At 36.6% G+C, this 6,452-nt stretch overlaps 1 pseudogene; it reads right to left on the bottom strand.

Moving 5' to 3' along the window:
- Positions 1 to 3,750: 3,750 nt before the first annotated feature.
- On the bottom strand, positions 3,751 to 6,234 carry LOC138811627 (zinc finger protein 717-like; annotated as a pseudogene).
- Between the last annotated feature and the right edge of the window lie 218 nt (positions 6,235 to 6,452).

The raw sequence follows: 6,452 nt of genomic DNA, 5'->3' as shown, positions 1-6,452 counted from the left end.
CCAAACCTACTCCGCTTTTGAGCACTCTGCTGGAATATTAGAGATGTCAATCTCACAGGTACCTTTGTCTGCCCAGCCTGGCTTCACACCAATTTTCAGCTTAATGAGTCTTTACTTATGGCCACAATTGTTCCAAATAAAAGCAACAACGATGGGCACTGGAAGGAGATTTAAAAGCATGGTCTTACCTTGAACTCATTCCGGGCCAACATTCGACCTGACAAACTTGTCCTCTGTCCTTAATTGTGGGCCTTTGGGAACGTGATATAAAAATCGTATAATGGCAAAGTAGGTTAAAAAATCATTTTGGTAATCCTAATTTTTATTTTCTACTTTGAAATCAACCTTTAGGACAATTTTTCCTTTTAAACTTTCCTTTTTCTGGGAGGCCTGCTTCTCCCCACAACGTCACAAATTTCTGACAATAGGGAGGCTATTTTTAAATCTTTTTGAAAAGTCATTTTCTTTTTGCATTAAATTTTTCATTGAAACACTGGGCAACACTCTTTACCTCTTGGCTGAAGGTTTAAACTGGCCATTTTTTACTACAGTATGAGTTACATTTAGCAAATTAGCACTTTATTTTGATGCAGTACCTCTGTACCAAGAATCAAGACTTAGTATCTCTTGCCCGTTAGAGGTAAGTCAATTTACATTTTTTTACTCATACACCGTTAATGGTCTAACATGGTGGTGGTTAACATTATAGAAACAAATACCTTTTTTTTCGATCCAGAAACAAATATCTTAAATAGCTTGTTTTTTATTCTTTTTACCGCAAATTCGCAGGATTTTCATCATGTGTGATTCAGCAAGGCTGGAGTCTAGGCAAGGATGTGGCATCTCCCAGTGTGTATGGACTGTCACATCTCTTGCTGGTTACCTGCAAAATTCTATATGCACTAGTTAAAGACCACTGGGGAAAGACCACACTGGCTTTTGCAGGCTGGTGTCACTGGTTTAGGCAGCTGTGACAACTTTGTTCTGTTACATGGGTATTTCCCATCCATAGGAGCAAACTGCATCTTGACACACTGTGGTCCCTTGATTATAAAGGGAGTTGATCAGTGTACAGGGGAGGAAACAGAGAATTAAAACCTTAGGATTAGTTTACCAGTCATGGTCAGAGGTACAATATTTAATCTTAGCATAGATAGACATAAGAAATAACATAAATCACAGCCAACTTAATTACCAATTTCATTGAATTTGGAAAGGAAACCATCTTTTCTAACTCCTTTCCCATGGCCTTTTAAAACTGCCTGCTTTTTTATTTGGCTTATAGTCAGGTCACAAAGCAATTCAGATTGAACGACAGCTTCCACTGACAAAGATTTTTAGCAAGCAGAATACTTGGTAACTTTGGAACCATTACTATTTACATATTTTTCATATACACAGACAGAGACGTTTGTACACAGATTATAGAGCACTCTTAAATGCTAAAATTGGCCATTTAAAGGTTTTGTAATTTTAGCAGTAATACTTTGCCTAATCATGGTAGAAACACATAGTCAGTTCAAAACAAAAAAAACTGCCAACAAGAAGAAACTTTTTTGTAAACAGGAGTCCAGACATGAACAGACATATAGCATGATGTAGTGTCCCCTATCCTGGACACGTAAGGGGGGGATGTTTATAGGACTCAAAAAACATCTAAGGAAATTTATTGTGAAAGCCACCTTCATGCCCCCCCTCTTCACTGGGCTTCCCTCAGAGCACCTGGACCAATTCTTTCCAACCAGACACCCCTGTCATGTGACACCAGGCAGCCCACAAGGATCATTTTTGCCTGTATTTTACCCTACCAAATATCTAGCACAGTCCTACATCTTTCTGCTTATCTCTATAATCACATGGATATCTGTAAGTATTCTAGCTAGCTTTTGTCCATCATTTTTTCCATGAGTCTAGTTTTTTACTTGCTTGAGAATTAAATTTAGCAAAACCATAACTCATAATTTGTTATAGAACTAGGAATTTCGAACTAGAAAAAACTATATTCTCCTCTTGAGAAATTCACTTTCACCCTCCATAACAGTGAGAAAGCACAGACTCTCCACAATATCCACACTAGTTTTATTACTCAGAAGAACAATAGCATGATTTACAAGTGAAAAATTCACAACAAACTCATCAGTAGTAAATAGAAAACAGCATGTAGTAAAATCATTTTGGCTTTACTCATCCAAACCCAATTGCTTCAGAATCATGTCTTCATTTTTCCACCAAAGAAACTAGAAATGGAACTGTGATTCTAGTGCTAGAATTTAGCCTTGAGAAAAAGAAGTTAAGGAATGTGGCTAGGCTTTGAGTTCAATCTACAAGACTTGTACCCACACACAAAGAAAATGTATTCCCAAATATGAATTCTTTCTGGTTTTCGGAATGTTTCATAAACTTGGGGATGAAAGATGATGAGACAGATTTTATTCTTGTGCACATTTTGTAATAAACAAAGAGTATTATCTTCCAACAGACCTTCCATTAAAAAATGAACTGGAATAGTAATAGTGTTATAATACATACATAGACCACACATATACTGGAAAACTTTTGGGGAGCAGTGGAGAAATTGATGCTCTCATGTCCTTGGATTAAAGCATGATATTTCTTCCCCATCTATCACTACCAAACCAGTCAGGATGATTTGAGTTCAATCTCAAAGTTCCAGAGCTCCTATTTCTGAGAAGTGTTTATTAAATTTCCTTGAACATCCATTCCTCAATATAAAAGACACAAGTCAACAATTTTACTATCTTAATTCTTTGTCAAGCTTGGAAGTAATTTATACCCATCCCTTTGGTCCAACCCCTGAATAATATGAAGGGGCATACTCTACACAATGAGAGGATGAGAAATGTTGGCTCAGTGAGTGGTTTCCCCTTACAACTAGCTTAATTCTGCCATGAGGGATTTCTCTATAATTTACAGAGTTTTCTGCCAAAGGTTTCCCTATGTTTCATTTTTGTGTGAGTGCTCTAATGCTGGCTGAAGGTTCATTTCTTCTTGAAAGACGTCCTCTAATGTTCACTCCACAGTCTGTCTTGTCTCTAGGTCTCTGAAATATGTAGAGAAACCGCTGAAACTTCTGGCTAAATATTTGTCTACATTTATTATACTCATATTTTCTCTCCTTATTACGTTCTTGGATGTGCTGAGGACTGACTTCTATTAAAATTGCATATTTGTTAGACCTGTAAGTTTTCTTTTCTCCTATGAGATTCAGTTCTCTGATAAACACTGTGCTATGCTGCCGAAGTGGGATTTTCTACATTGGTATTATTCATACCTTGTCTTTCTTGTCTGTGCTCTATAAACACTCATCCCTGCATGATTACTAAGTGAAGGACTTTTTTGATACTTGTTTCATTTTCTCCTGTGTGTTTTCCGATGAAAATTTAACTATAACTTCTCGAAAATTTCCACATTTTTTATTCATAAGATTTTTCTCCTGTGTACATTCAATTTGGAACCATAAGTTATGCCTTCTTGCTAAAAGGCTCCACATTTGCTACACTCACAAGGCTTCTATCAGGTTTTTGTTCTATCATGCAAACTTATTTTCCTTCCAGGTGAGTCTTTCCATAGTTATCACATTCCTAAGGTTTCTCATGTGGGTGGATTCTCTTATGCTTCCTGAGGTATGAACTCCGGATTAAGGACTTTCCACATTTGTTACATTCATAAGGTCTCTCTCCTGTGCGTATTCTCTGATGAACAGTAAGGTGAAATTTCTGTCTGAAATACTTTCCACATTTGTTACATTCATAAAGTTTCTCTCCTGTGTGTGTTCTTTGATGGACCGTAACCTTAAATACGTGACATTAATCTTAAATACGTCCCTCATTTGTTACATTCATAGGGTTTCTCTCCTGTGTGTGTTCTCTGATGAACAGTAAGGTTTGACTTACATGTGAAAGATTTTTCACACACATTACATTCATAAGGTTTCTCCCCTGTATGTTTTCTTTGATGGACAGTAAGGTGTGATTTTAATCTGAAATACTTTCCACATTTGTTACATTCATAAGGTTTCTCTCCTGTGTGTGTTCTCTGATGAACAGTAAGGTCTGACTTACTGGTGAAAGACTTTTCACACACATTACATTCATAAAGTTTCTCTCCTGTGTGTGTTCTCTGATGGAGAGTAAGGTGAAACTTCTGTCTGAAATACTTTCCACATTTGTTACATTCATAAGGTTTCTCTCCTGTGTGTGTTCTCTGATGAACAGTAAGGTGTGACTTATGGGTGAAAGACTTTTCACACACATTACATTCATAAGGTTTCTCTCCTGTGTGTGTTCTCTGATGGAGAGTAAGGTGAAACTTCTGTCTGAAATACTTTCCACATTTGTTACATTCATAAGGTTTCTCTCCTGTGTGTGTTCTCTGATGAACAGTAAGGTCTGACTTATGGGTGAAAGACTTTTTACACACATTACATTCATAAGGTTTCTCTCCTGTGTGTGTTCTCTGATGAACAGTAAGGATTGACTTACGGGTGAAAGACTTTTCACACACATTGCATTCATAAGGTTTCTCCCCTGTATGTTTTCTTTGATGAACAGTAAGGTGTGATTTTAATCTGAAATACTTTCCACATTTGTTACATTCATAAGGTTTCTCTCCTGTGTGTGTTCTCTGATGAACAGTAAGGTCTGACTTATGGGTGAAAGACTTTTCACACACATTACATTCATAAGGTTTCTCTCCTGTGTGTGTTCTCTGATGGAGAGTAAGGTGAAACTTCTGTCTGAAATACTTTCCACATTTGTTACATTCATAAGGTTTCTCTCCTGTGTGTGTTCTCTGATGAACAGTAAGGTGTGACTTATGGGTGAAAGACTTTTCACACACATTACATTCATAAGGTTTCTCTCCTGTGTGTGTTCTCTGATGAACAGTAAGGATTGACTTACGGGTGAAAGACTTTTCACACACATTGCATTCATAAGGTTTCTCCCCTGTATGTTTTCTTTGATGAACAGTAAGGTGTGATTTTAATCTGAAATACTTTCCACATTTGTTACATTCATAAGGTTTCTCTCCTGTGTGTGTTCTCTGATGAACAGTAAGGTCTGACTTATGAGTGAAAGATTTTTCACACACATTACATTCATAAGGTTTCTCCCCTCTATGTTTTCTTTGATGAACAGTAAGGCGTGATTTTAATCTGAAATACTTTCCACATTTGTTACATTCATAAGGTTTATCTTCTGTGTGTGTTCTCTGATGAACAGTAAGGTGTGACTTACAGGTGGAAGACTTTTCACACACATTACATTCATAAGGTTTCTCTCCTGTATGAGTTCTCTGATGAACAGTAAGGTCTGACTTCTGTCTGAAATAATTTCCACATTTGTCACATTCATAAGATTTCTCTCCTGTGTATGTTCTCTGATGCGAAGTGATGTATGACTTCATTCTAAATGATTTTCCACATTTGTTGCATTCGTCAAACTTCAGTTCTTTGTCAGTTCTGTGATGCCTTCTGAGACCTGACTTTTGAGTGGAAAATTTCCTACGTTCTTTGTATTCATAGGGTTTCAATTCTGCTGTTGTTTTAGGTTGGTCAGAATTTAGTTCTGATTTCTTAAAGATAGATTTTGCAAATCGCTTATGCACATCAGGCTTCTCTGGATATTTCCTCTCAGGTTTTGTAAGGTATAAATCCTTACTGAATGATTTCTCACATTCACTACTTCTATACGGACTCTCTCCTGTGTCTCTTTTCTGATGCATAGTGACTGGAAACCTCCCTCCCTGACAAAGTTCTTGGGCAAGAAGAGCAGACTTATCATATTCTTCTCTGTATTCATTATGGTTAGAGGCAGGATCTCTGACACAAAACCAATTATGGGGAAAGAATATCATATCTGAATTTAATATCTTCTCTCCTCCATATTCAAAATATGGACCATAATAATTTTGACTAAAAGCCTCTGAATATCTAAGTGATTGTTTAACTACAGGAGAAACACCAGACATATATGCAGCCGGCATCTTACCAGGCTCACTGTAGTCGAGCATGTTCTGACACTGAATGAACTCGTCTGTCGTCATCCTTAAGGAGTTCTCACCATTCCTATTCAGATATGGCTTCTGTTTTGAGGTCAAGTTAGAATTCGTCACTAATCTCACTCTTTGCTCTATTGTGTTAATATTTGTGACAGCTACGTCATGCAGACATTCATCTGAACCTTCCTGGTAAGTCTTTATCACATGCTCCATTTTTTGAACATCTAAAATGAGTCATATAAAGGAGAAAAAACATAAATAAGATCCAAATACTCCTTAATGTAAAGGTAAAGACATTTTTCCATCTTAACTATTACATATTTTAAAATATTAAAGTAGGAATTAATTTATGAGAAATAAATTTCTTTCACTACAATGTATTGATTAAGAAAGTAATACTCTTCCTTACACCCTTAAACCTGGGAAGAACT

Source organism: Dipodomys merriami, unplaced genomic scaffold (assembly GCF_024711535.1).
Source record: "Dipodomys merriami isolate MVZ:Mamm:240054 unplaced genomic scaffold, mDipMer1.0.p SCAF_541, whole genome shotgun sequence".
NCBI lineage: Eukaryota > Metazoa > Chordata > Mammalia > Rodentia > Heteromyidae > Dipodomys > Dipodomys merriami.
The sequence above is the reverse complement of the archived record's forward strand: the minus strand, read 5'-3'. Positions and strand labels throughout refer to the sequence as shown.